The sequence below is a fragment of the Erithacus rubecula genome (assembly GCF_903797595.1).
Source record: "Erithacus rubecula genome assembly, chromosome: 4".
In the NCBI taxonomy this organism is placed as follows: domain Eukaryota; kingdom Metazoa; phylum Chordata; class Aves; order Passeriformes; family Muscicapidae; genus Erithacus; species Erithacus rubecula.
Window position 1 is genome coordinate 38,076,037 of NC_136686.1, and position 14,006 is coordinate 38,090,042.

The following is a 14,006-nucleotide window of genomic DNA, read 5'->3' on the forward strand; positions in this document are numbered from 1 at the left end:
TATGAAATACCTACTCTAACATATTCAAAGAACCTAGCCTCAGGTTGCACCACTGGAACACATTATGTGGAAATATTGAAAGTGAGAGGATGCTTTAGTTTTCTGGATTTGTTTGGCTTGTGCCTTGCCGGATGTGGGATGTTTCTATTAGAAATAATTGCTCCATAAATGCAGCTTCAGAGCATATGGATTTCTTTGGAGAATGACAGAAGTTCACTAACATTCACTGTATTCCAACTTAATAATTAAAGCTTGTGCTTTGAAATTATGATCTTGTCATTATCCAAGAGAAAAAAAAAAACAAAAAAGACAGTTAGTTGATACCATGATCAAATGCTTTTCTGTTGCTATTTATGAAGTGACTAGCCCTCACTTGATTGTTATGAGGGAGGATAAAAGGAAAGGCCTGACACCCCCCTTGTGATTCCCACAACTTCTAAACAAACATAAATTTTCCTATGGCTTTCAGATGAAAGTTGTGGATTTACTGTATTTAGCTGCAATGAACCCTGTTCAAACAAACACAGAGTGAATAAGGTTATGTCATGAGGTATTCTGGATTATCCCAGATGTACTGAGAACAAAGATCTCCTCTTTTTGCTAGGTGGTCTCTGGACATCAATTAACAGCTGTTTTGCTTCATCTTTACAATGAACTGAATAGAGCTCTTTGCCACCTCTTTTTAAAGCCTCACAAAAGTCTCTGAAATTATTTTTGTCTAAAGGTCATATTTAAAATGGGTAAATTTCTGTATATAAAAGATGCATTTTCTGCACTGGACTATAACTGATATTACTGATTCGAACTTTCTTGGCAAAATTCCTTCATCCATCTTTCTGAATTACTAATGTCTGCATTTAGACAAAATCTGAGCATGAATATTTTCATGTGCTATTTCTGAAAGAAGAAAGCTAGGAAACAAAATCCAAACTAATGTAGCTAATACATGATGCTAACAATAGTGACTAATAACTCTGCAACTTTTCAGTGTACTATGAAGGAAGATACAAGCCTCCAGCTGAGTTCAATTTGAGAGTTGATAATATTAGACAGGATTTTCAACTCCAGGATTCATTTTTTTTACTTGACATTGATTTTTCTGAGAGAAAAAGGAAGGCATATTCTGGCCAAATAGTTGAGCTCAATAAAATTGGTTATATGTGCAAAGACAGTGCTGGGAGCTGAAGGAAGGAGTGCAAAGAAAGGTAAGATGAAGAATGAATAGTTATGGATGTGGCTCTGGGTTGTTGTATGTGTTCCCATTGTGGAAGGACAAGTGCATTTGTTTGATGCTTGGTGAAATTTTATCCAGGGATGATTGCAATTACTAATTTTAAAAGGTGTTTCCTTATTATTCCATTCATAGCAAAGGTCTAAAGTTTCTTCTGCCACAAATTTGGGCTAAAGATACTTGTAAAAAGAACTATTTAAAAAATTTATTCGGTTTCATTGTAATTAATTTTTTTTCCTGTATCCCCACCTCATTTCTGTTGCTGCTGTGGCTACTGGGCAGGAATCCACTGATGCCAAGGACAGTTGAGGAACTTGTCCTGGTGATAAGACTCTCAGCTGAGTGAAGTTCCAGACTTCACTGGGTTAAATGAGTCTCCTGGGTAGCTCTGAGAAAAGCAGTGAGTATGGAAATCCCTCTCAGAGCTTGTGAGGCTGAATGCCCTATCCAGCAGCTGAGAAGGAGCTGCTGCTGCCTCACTGATTTCTCTTGTGACACTTTTGTGTTGAAAACTGACAGCTCTGAAAGCAGATTTCTGAGGGCTATTCCTTCACCATTAAGGTTAATTTCTAGGAAACTTATTGCTATTCTGTTGGGTTATGAGAGAGCATCCAAAATGAAGGTTCATCCCTCTGTGTAACAAATGTTTGAGGCTGTTTAATCTATTCATGTAAAAACTTAAAAACCCCAAATAACATATTTCTGGTGGCCTGGTACTGTGCAAGGGATGGGATATTTAGCAGCTCCTGCTAAATAGTTTTTGTGTACATTGAGGAAAAATGTGCACTATTTTGGAAAATTTTTGTGGTGGGATATTTTTTCCCACAATTATAAGAATAAAAACAATCAATCTACTGTGCTGTAGATGCCATTGTTCAGAACAATGCTTTTTATTGATAACCAGTCTGGTATTCATGGCGTAATTGTTATCAGGAATTGCATTGAAATCTACTTTTGTTGATTTCCTTCTTAATTTCATTGGATTTACTAACATTGCTGAGGCACTGACTGTAATATGAAGAAAAATATGTCAAGTGATACATGCCTAGGATTGAAATTTTGCAAAGTTTTCTATTAAAAGGGAGGAAAGGAAAGAAATCTCTACTTCCTTTTCTTGTCACAGCCTGAGCCTCCGAGTTTGGGAGAATGCACAGATAAGAAACTCTGCCAGTCATGATTTCACAAATCTATTGGCAAATTATAAAGACACAGTATTGCATATAGAGATTAGGATAGTTTAGTTAATTGACTCTTACATGCATTTTATTTTATCTACCTTTCATTGAGTTCAATAGTTGTTAGATTAGAGATTTCATATTTGGAAATATTTCCTCCCAACATGCTTGGATATTTCGTTGAGATCTTTTTCTTATAGTGACATTTTTATGCATGCAATCTGTAAACATTTTTATTATTTTAAGGTAAGACTTAAAGGTTTCATTGATGATTAAGATAGCAATGAAGAGTTTTCCTGCATTGATTTCAAAGCCTTAGAAGATCATATTGTCCTCCATCAAATATAGGTGTTAAGGGACAAATAATTTCCTACAGGAAGCACATGCAACAGTCAGAATAATTTTGCTGTGCTCTGAAAGTAAGTGACACAAGCCTAGCATCCTGAGACTGAAACAAATTGACTATGTCATTGCTTAATAAAAGATGCTAATAGTGTATTTCACAAATTAAAATTATTGTTTCTCATTTCTAATTGATTGTACTGTTTCATCTTGTGGTTGGAGTCTTCTTTGAATCATATTATGATCAATAAGGCTGAACAAAAGGAAGTGTTGCTGTGGACCACATATTGAAACAAAAAAATTCCAAATATCATATTTGTAGGTTTGCATTTTGCTTCCCATTATGTATCATCACTGGCTGATTAGACAGAGTCTAGACTAGAGATTATATGCATAGAGAAGGGATTGCACATATGTATTTCAACATTAGCCCACAAAACATTACACAGAAAAAAATTGCATTTCATACCTTTTACCTCCTAAAACCATAACTGAATAATGAAACATCACATCTTCTACTTTGTCTGTAATTTTTATAAAAAGCTTATAGGAAATACTTTTGCAAATAGTGAAAACCAAGCATATATTAGTATTTTTGTGTTTATATTTGTATGGAAGATAGCATAGAAATATTTTAGAAGCTTAAACTTTTACTTTACCAGTAAATCTTTGTGCAGTTTTAAAATCCATTATGAAAATGACCTCTTCAAAGAGAACATACAGCATAATTGGATTTGCCCTGCCAGTTACTAACTGTCTTTTTTAAAGAAAACTTTGGCAAAAGGTGGATAAGGAAATACACCAACTAAGAGAAACCTCTGGTTAGCATTTATTCTCCAGGTCAATGATAAATCAATTTGATTTTAAAATATTATGAGTCTCATGAAAAAAGATCTTTCACATTTGAAGTAGTAAATGGTTAAATGCACTACAATCCCACGTACATATAGACTTGATGTTGGAGTACCAGTCTTAGGTGACCTTTCCTGAAACACTCAAAATGACATTTAAAGCACAGATGGTATAAATAATCTCCTCTGTTTACTAAACTTGCTTAGTTTTCTTGTAAACCTGGAGTTTATATCCAGTCTGCAGTTGAAGCCCAGAGAGACTCCCTGATAACTGGAAAACCATGCTGAGAAGGCAAAGAACAGGAGAGAGAAAACTGTGTCATTTTAGTTGCTCCTAGGTGTCTTGCATGGGAAAGGCATGACAGAAGAAGGAAGAACATCTGAGGTCAGAGGGATTTGTAGGAATAGGGCAAGACTGGAACTTTCCCCATTGCTAGCACTGTTCACACAGTGGAAGCAGCTGGAGGGTCTTTGCAAGTGCCAGGGCAGACACCCAGGACTTTCATCTGTCACAACCCACATATTTGTCCAACTTTAGCTGTTTTGCCCAATTCATGTAATTACCCCTGGGTCTGGCTGATAAATCTCGGCAATGTTTCTAAGTGAGAGACTGGTTAAGAGTATGCTCTTTCCTCTCTGTTTCCAGCAACAAAATAACTTTCATTATTTCTGCAGCCTCAGTTCCAAGTGATTTTTAGTGAAGATGCTGAAAAAAGGCACCAGGCATATTTTCAAAATACCATTTAAACTCCCCAACCCTACAAACAAGCCTAGAACTCAACAGAGCTGTTGTATTTTGCCATTCTGCTTGTAAGAAATGTTGAACACTTGCATGCTTGCAGACACTGTCCTATTTTTGAAGTTGTTGTTAATATTGTCACGGCTTTCTGACACTGAAAAACACTTGAACGTTGTCCTGGAGGAGGACCAGGTGTCCAGTGTAGATACAGGCTCAGCTAATCCACAGGGGGACTTATCTCCAGATGGTTTTCAATCGGCAGAAGAAGCTTATCCCCGAGGTCAAAATGTCAAGAGTTGTCACTGTCAGCAGTCAGCTCAGGGGCTGGGCTGGTGGACATAAACATCCTTTGGAGTCTGCATTGCAAAGAGTTTGTGGTCAAGTGTAGAAAATGAGCTTTGGGACATCTTAATCAACACTTCCCTTGCTTCAGAGGAACTTAATCAAGGAGGAGATGTGGTTTTCCTTTGTGCAGTAGTTGTTAATATTTAATTATGTATTCTGAAAGATGAGGACTTCAGTTGAATTGTTTCTTCAATGAAACAGGGGAAATAAATGGACACAATTGGGCAGGTCCAAACTAACCAAACTAAGTTTGATGAGTTCCAAAAAAAAAAAAAAAAGTAAATAATTCCTTCAACTAGCAACACTATTGCTGAAGGGAAGTAGTGATTCTCATGAGAAGAAAGCTGTTCAGTTTCTTAGAATATTCGTTTTATATTTTTAAGGAAGAAATCCAGTCACATGCATAAAAAGTGCTAACAAGAGAAGAATCAAACATTATCATATGTTGCAAAACCAGACTAGTGAAACTTAATGAGTTTTAGTTACAGATTTCAGTGGAGCAAGAGGTAGATCTTGCAAACCTGCTGAGATGTGCAACTACATTTCTAATGTAGTTGTTGTCATATAATCATATAATCACTGAACCGTAGAATTTTTGGGTGTGCAAAAGACCTTCAAGAGCATCTATTCAACCTCTCTGCTATGGGCAAGGGCACCTTCCATTAGATCAGGTTGCTTAGAGCCCCATCCAACCTGGCCTTAAACTCTGACAGGGAAGGGGCATCCACAACTTCTCTGGGCAGCCTGTTCCACCCTCACACCACCCTCTTCCTAATATCTAATCTAAATCTACTCTCTGTCAGTTTAAAGCCGTTCCCATCTGCCCTTCATTCCAGGGCCCTGTAATGAGTTCCTCTCCAGCTCTCTTGAGGCCCCATCAGGTACTGGAAGGGGCTCTAAGGTCTCTCCAGAGCCTTTTCTTCTCCAGGCTGAACAAATCCAGCTCTCTCAGCCTGTCTTCATGGAAGAGATGCTCCAGCCTCTGACCCACTCCAGCTGGTCCATGTCCTTCTTATGTAGGAGGACACAGAAAACAGACCCCATGTGGGGTCTCACTAAAGCAGAGTAGAGATGTCTTCACTAAGCAAAACAGATGGTTTTTAAGCAGTATATGGAGAATCAACCCAATATATTACTTCAGTGATTTATTATTTAACCATTATTACTCAGAAACACTTGTGAGAGATAATGAGGCATTTTCATGTTCAAATAAATTTTAAATCATATTTTTCAAGCATAGCCTGCTATCTTTTCCTTAAGGGCATACTTGAATCAAATTAAGGAGCTGTCAAAACTGTGTACAATTTGCTTAGTGCAGAATTAGGTAAAAACTGTATGTTATTAAACTCAAAAGACACAGATACCATGTTCTGGTACAAGTGTCATCTATCTCTTCAAAAACAGAACATTAAGCTGGACCAAGCAGTGAGATGTAGAGTCATATTTTATAGGGCTTTCTTTTCCTGTAGAATTTGAAGAAAGAGCCATAAATAAAGCACCTAAATCAATACTTATGCAAAAAAATTAAGAGTATGAAGCAGAAAAAAAATGATGGGTTAGTTTTGTTTGCTTGATTTTTTGAGACATACAATATGATAGCATTTGCAAATTCTGCCATTCAAATACTATGATGTTCACAAAATGCTGGTAATCTGTTCTGAATTCTCTGAATGCTAAGATCATCAGGCAGTCTTTTTATTCAATAACTGAGGTTTTAAAAAGACTATATGATATTGCTGAAAGACTAAAGATGCTACCTCCAGAAATGAGTCCCTTGAAATAATAATTTTAAAAGCCATAATAATAATTTGTTACGATCTGGTTTTGCTTAATTCTGCATATATATATTTTTTTTGTACTAGGAATAAAATCTTGTAAATCTAAGGTAGCTATCTACATTAAAGTTTTTATTCTCATCTATGCTGATGGTGATTAAAAGTGTAATGAATTAAAAGGATGTATTTTTATAATATATATGTAATATATATATATATAATATGTATATGTAATATATAATATATATAATATATTATATACATATATATATTTATATTTTATATATATATATATATTTTATAATATATGTGTGTGTGTGTGTGTGTGTGTGTGTGTATAGTCACAAAAATCCAACAATCAGTGTTTGGTCTGATTTGAGACTTAGGTAGGAGTTGTCAATAATCCTTAAAGACTTACTTTTAACTACATGTCTGTCCAAGCTGTGAAAATACTGGCTCTTAAAAATGTATTATTTTCAAAATATTGATGAACAAAATATGAAAAAAAGTAAGCTAGACATTTATGTGCTCCTTTGGAAAAAAGAGAAAAAAGTTGCATATGAAAATATTTATGGTTACCATGAGATAATGGAGTAATTTCAAATTTTAAAAAGATATATTAAAGGGAATCGAGATGGGGCAAAAAATAGAAAACAATGTTTAGCAGCACAGTTTTTCGTGAATGTTCTTTGGCAGCCTACATTCTTAATTTTGCTAACAAAAGTAGAATAAAGAGTTAAACAACTGTGATTTTTTAGATACTGGCATGGACTACTGCTATTTAGCACTACTTCAAAGGCATTGAACTTCAAAGTTACTAATTTTTCAGCCCTCATTCTGGCATCCATCTTCTGCACTATCTTCTGCTGTTTGCTCGTTCTGCTTTTGAAATAAAAAATAATTCAAAAGTAAAAGGTGGAAAAAAGTCTGGAAACTTTTGCAGTTCAGATGAATTTGCAGTTCTCTTGACAGCCCTAAGTGTCTAGAGACAGTACACTGCAGTTTTAAGACAGTGTTTTGTAGCTCTTTGGAGGCTCTTAGTCCAATCTGATTGGTGGTGTTAGTTACAGAGGATGAAAATATAGCATGCATGAGTACTGAGAGACCCTTGTTTTTCCTAGATGAGCATGTAAACTGCTCTTCCTGTATACCAGGAACTTGCATAACTTTCCTTTGCAGACTCTGGTCCTTAAACAGCAGATGGAATGGGATATAGATGCCAAGATACAATCAGATGCAAATACATAACAAGACAAAATAGCAGAAACACGAAAGCAGGGAGGACCCTAACAATGGCATTTCTGTGGTTAAATACAAGTGTCTTCTGCTAGTGAATAAACATGTGAAATCCCAGACCTCTGCTCTGTCTTACCTCCAAGGAGAAATGCGAGCTACTGCACACCTTATTTCCCTCACCTCTACTTCTGTAAATGTAAACATTTGTACTTTAGTACCAAAGATCATAGGAAACTGAGATTACTGTAGCACAGGAAAAATGAGGACCTGGGTGTTCCTAAGGCCTCAAATCCTCCTGTCCCTGCAGATCATTGGAGTATAACCTAATTGACGTGTGGGTTTATTATAGTAATAGTTACCACATGAAGGACTGTACTGCAAAATACCAACTACTTGAGTGCACTAGGAGTTATCTAAGCACCAAGGTGTCTGTCAGTTTCTGAGTGAATCTTAAAATCCTGGCTTTAAAATCACATCAGAAGAACAATCCCACCAATTTGAATGGGGTTTTGAAAAAAACTCAACATAAATAGGATAGATATAAAAGTGTTTGAGGTGTTTTTGCATTTAGATGATTATAATGAAGAGGAATACTTTAGTGCCTGAGAAGGATTATCATTGTGCTTTCTGCTAAGGCTATTAATTAGGATACTTCAGTCTGTTTGCAGCTTGATATGTAAATGACCTGCTGGTCATTGTCAGATGTTTTCAGAATTTGCCAGCTGTTGCCTCCTGCAGCCACTGGGTACCAGACTTACCTACCTCTGCTGCTACACAGGCTTTCTGAGCAAAGTTCCAAACTGTACTAATAATATTTAGATTAATATTTAGTCCAATAATTTGTTTAATGTTAGTTCAAATCCTGAAACTGTGGGACATTTTTTTTTTAAAAAAAGCATTGTCCCCACACTTCTCTTCTTCTTCTCCATGGGGACTTAGTACTGGCAAAGGCCATAAAAGTTCTAGGGACAGAGCCAGGCTCTGTCCCTCCATCCCTGTTGGAGGTTCAGGTGCTCTAGGTGCTCCGCAGCCTGACTATGCAGCTTTCCCTTCTCCACTAGATCTGGCAGACACCAGTTTTGGTAGGCAAGGATGGAGCCAACAGGGTTACTGGGTACACACCCAGCCAGCAGGGTAAAACCAGCCCTGGGATAGGCACTTCTATTTCCCTAAGAGGGAGTAAAGCAACAACAAAGGCTTGGGAAGATGATGCCTGAGGCCAGATGCTGTGGCCACATTTGCTGCTTAGGCACTGAAGCTTTGGGAGTGAGCTGAAGGAGAGCATGAGCCCCTGGAAGGTCCAGCCTGGGGCAGGGAATGCAACAAAGGTATTGGGTTAAGCTCAATCCTCCTACTGCCAGCTGCACCACAGACATTGCTGTATCTGCATTCCCCAACTTATATATTGTGATGGCACCTCTGGGGGAATTCAGTCTAATTTTCTGCTCATGAAATCAGCAACTCAGAAGTGGAAATATAAACCCTTAGATGTAAGCAAAGATAAAGTAAAAGTAAAGTAAAATAAAGATAGGTAAAGCAAGAACAACAGAACAAAATAGAAGACAGAATCTACTCTCTCTAACCAGTCTTGTGGTTGAAAAAATCTGTTGAAGAAACCTGCAGAGGCTGTAATCAACCTATGGCTATATATACCCCCATTTTGAGAAAATGCTTTAGAGGAATGGGGTTTTCTGTCTTTAATTTTCTCAAGATATTAAAGTGTTGGGTGTTGTCCTAGCTCCTGCAAGGAACTGCTGCAAACTTAATGCTCCCAATATTGGAAATTGCCCAGGCATAAATAAAATAAGAGCCAGTAAGGGATATTGTAGATCATTTATCTTTTTCTGACCCTAAGTCCTCATTTTGCGAGACTGAAAGATTCCTCGGAGTGCATTAGCTGAAACATATCTCGAAATTATGAAGTACCCACCATCCTTGTACTCATGACTTGCTATTTCTAAGAGGAGGACTTGTCTCCTAATTGTAGAGGCTCTTCATAGGTATCTAGGTATAATCCCTCACCTGAAAAAGGGAAAAAGATATAAAGAAATGGAAGTTTTTAAATTTTAGATAGAAGTTTTCAAATATTTTCACAAGTTAAATGCATTTGAGTAGTTAGCAATGCAAGTTTGATCCACCTCATAAAAAAAAATTTGTGACTTCAGTGCTTCTTGAGAGAAAAATAAAGGATAAAAAGAGAGTAATTTTTATTTCAGCTGCAGCTGTGAGGACAAGCTGCTCTAAGCTGCTTTATTGGAGTAGAGCAGTCAGAAGTCAGACAATTTGTTAGAAATCCTTCTTCACTTCTGCTAGGTACTGTAGAACATTACATAGGTCAGATGGTAATTTAGATCAATCCATGAGGCTGAAATGTCAACAATTACTCCAACAGCACCGTTAATAATTGTTCTGCACTGCCTGCAGTCTGACAGCAACTCTCCCAGCTACCCCATCTTCACAGTGCTAGGCACTGCCAAAGAAAAAAAACAGAAAAGCCAGCTCTGGTTTGAACAAAGAGCTTACTGATAATTTCTGAGCTTACCAAGAATCATACAAAATTCAAGAAAGGCCACAAGATGTTTGAAATTTATTTACCATTTATTTGTTGTTGGGACTTTACTGCCTGCTCCATGCATTTTCTGCAGCTCTGGAAAATTGAGGACAAAGGAAGCAAATTGCATCTGAAGATTTATAAGGACACACTAATTGATAAATCAATTAAATACTACCCCAAAGCCTTTTAGTTGGGCTGTACCATGGGCTTAGAGCAGCTTCCAGTTAAAAGCATGAAGTGAGCACTGACAGCTGCTCCCCAGAGAGCACAGTGCCCTTCATGGTTTGTTCTGGAGAGAAACACCAGCTGGGATCCAGCAGATGGAGGTTTGGATAAATTTGTTGATGTGAAGAACTTGTTTAACTGTGCTCCAAGAGAATCAGAACCTTTCCAGTAGATTTATTCACTATTACATCTAGGCAGGGCTGAAGCTCTGGATATCCCTGCCTGCAGGCACCATCACCATTGGGAGGGTCTTTTGGTTTTGTTCAGTCTCTCTATTGAGGAATGGGTGACCATAATTCACCTTAAGACTCTAAATACTAAAAACCAGAAAACAACAAACAAACAAACAAACAAATATAAAAAAAAAAAATTGAGATCCCATACATTCATAAGAGCCTTCCAAAGTCCACAATGGTTTGTTTCTGCCACAGTATTTTAAATAAGTCTCTAAGGCAGAAACAGTCTGAGGTTTATGCCAGGAATGCTCAGTGGTTTTACCTTTAAGAGATATGGTTTGCTCTGACATTCACAGTGGAAAGGTCAAGTGTCCATTCTGTGAGCACAGTCTCACTGGATACAAAATTTAGAATACAAACTGCAGCTTTATTTGATCCAAGCATGGATGCAGCTTAATCAGAGTATTGATGAGGAGAGACAGTATGTCATTTGACTATTTGCTGCTTTTATTTCTGACATTCAAAGGGTGATATCTTATCTTCCTTCAAGAGCCCACTTATATAATAAATCAATAAGAAAAGGGAAAACACCAACCTCATTATTTGTATTCACTACGAATAGCCTGGCCAAGGTTAACAAAAAAGTCAGTCAGATATACAGTTTCAATTTTTCAAGTATTAAAGTCACAAGTATTAATATTACAATTTCTAAGTGCTGTGTGGGGTATGGCAGGGTTTCTCTCTATAATTGGACAAGGAAATAGCCTTGTCAATTTAGGCTGGCATATAGATAGCAATAATTAATTGTGGTTGTAAATTCAAGTAATCTAAGTAGTTAGATTGAATGGAATTAGTGAGCTAGTGCTTATCAAAATAAGTCTTAAATTTTGAGTTTTCTTAGAGTGACTATGTGCAGACAGTATTTGGTGACTTGTGTAGTCACTGAAAATTGAAGCCTCTACAGCTACTAGAGAAAGGCAATTTCTCCAAGGTTCAAGTTACATTCAGTATCAAAGGCTCAGGAAAAGTACCTGAGAAAGAAATTAGTTACTTCACTGTCTGCAGGAGTAAGGATTCTGAATGCGACCATCTATACCTGCCTCTATCAACACAACCAAGAAAAAGAGGGATGATGAAACTCAGCCTAATCACAAATAAGGGTGCAGACAGCACTCTTATCATACCCTGGAAAGATGCAAGATACAGAGTCTAACAAACATTCCCATTTATTTCAGATTAAAGGTCAGAATACAGGATGTATATTTCAGGGAAGAGAGAATATACTCTTTTAAATGCCTTCCATTGCTCAATGCTGCAAGATACACTAATCTTGCATGACCTTTCTCATATTTTTTTAGACAAATCAGCAAATGGTAAGAAAACTTTATACTTTTTAGTACTACTTACTGCCTTTTAAAAAAATGGAGGTGATATATCAGCAAAGTGACTGTTGACTGTTCAGCTACACAGCTTTTTGGTGATTGATGGCACAGGGAGAAGGTTCTCTGGGCCTAGCACTGAGTTGCAAATTAGGAAAATTTTCCTGTACTAAGTAACAGCAAGAATTTATAGTGGATCAGTCTGACTGCACTATATATGTATGTCTTACAGAAATGAAATTTCTACATTCTGTTTCCCATGTAAAAGCTAAATTAATTCAGTTTTCCTTATTTCATATAAAAGGAACGTTCTCCCAAAATGATTTGGTTTAGTTCAATAAGCCTATTGTGAAAATTAGTGCTGATCAACTTCTTTGTGTCTTCAAAGCCCATTCTCATTAGTGAGCAGGTATATAAAAACATTGAAATCTATTCAATATATCAAAATCAATAGTGAAGTCTATCCAAGTAATGAAGAAGAAAGAAGTGTTTATCTTAAAATAACATTGGATGTAGGAATATACAGATAGCAAAATGTTGTAACATTTTATAACTTCAGCAGAGTTTGGCCATCACTGCCTCAATGACTGAATGTGAAGAAATATGGTTTACTGACAAAATCTCTCATATGACTGTGCCACAGAGAGTCTGTGGAATAAAACTGCTTTTTCATTTGCCCCCTGAGGGTGCCTGATCTCTGCACTGATGTTCTGAGCAGGGAAGTTCTTCCCATAGAAGGAAGAATAAAACCTTTTTTTTCCATTTTCTCAGAGGTTTCTTTAGACACCTGCTAATCTTGCTTTATATGTCATTGTGTCAGACATCTCACCAGCTTGACCTTGTGCAGGACAGGAAAGTGTTTGGCCATGGGGACTGCTGCTCTGCAGGGTTAAACAGACTCTACCACTGCCTTGATCTCTAATTTTTTCCTTTTTCCATGCCATCTATGGTTTTGTCTGCACGGGATTCAGGATCAGCACAGAAAGCAGTTACTTAAAATCTCTTTTCCTGCCATTTTTTGAGAGTAACTTAACAGAAGTTTCCTACTTTATCCAAATTAATGCAGAAGTCCCTGTAGTCATTTTGCTCAGTGTTTACTTCTCACAACCTGATTGATATTTTTGCCCAGTAAACTTACTTGTAAAGACACATTACTGTTGCATACTGTTTTGCTTGCCATAAAATAATATATCACTTGCTTTTAAGAATACTTTATTTAGAATACTTTGTGCAAAGAATACTTTGCACCCTGATGGTTTTATTCTTGCTGCTTAAACTGCTCCTTTGGGTGTAATATTTCCAGACTAAAATGGGTAACCTTTTCATAGGTTTAATAGAATTTGAAAATACAGAGAAATTACTTATAGCTCGGAGTTCACAAGTGTTTTCCTTCTAATATTATGTCTGAGTCCATTATAGCTGTCAGTCTGCAAGAACAACTGCATCATAAGGATGTTACTGGTTTTCTAAAATATATATTTACAAAATAAATTATCTACTGGAAAAAAGGTGACCAATGCAAACCCCTTTGATCAAAATTAACACTTTCCAGTTCATACTTAAAAAATTATTTTCATATTTTGATCAGGAAAAATTTGGATGGAAAAGAGCATTGGCACACTTAACCTTTTAACTGATTTTGAATTCTAATAATTTCTGGCCAAATTGTAAAGGTGTCATACCACTTTCTGCTAGGGTATGGACCCCTTCCAGAGACATGTGCCCTGTTTTTTATTTCTCCAAGATACACACATTCCAACATATCTTTAGAAGTATGACCACATCAACAAGTTTGACTTTTATTAGCATTCAAGCTGACTTTTACACTACTGAATCCAAAGTTCAGCATTTTTTATTAAAGCAAAAGATTTGTTGAGGCAATAATAGAGTTCAAGGAGTTTCAGTCATCAGGATTTTCTGACGTCAACTTGCTTTGTACTCCTTAGGGAGCTGCAACCATGATGGCAGTTTGACCAAG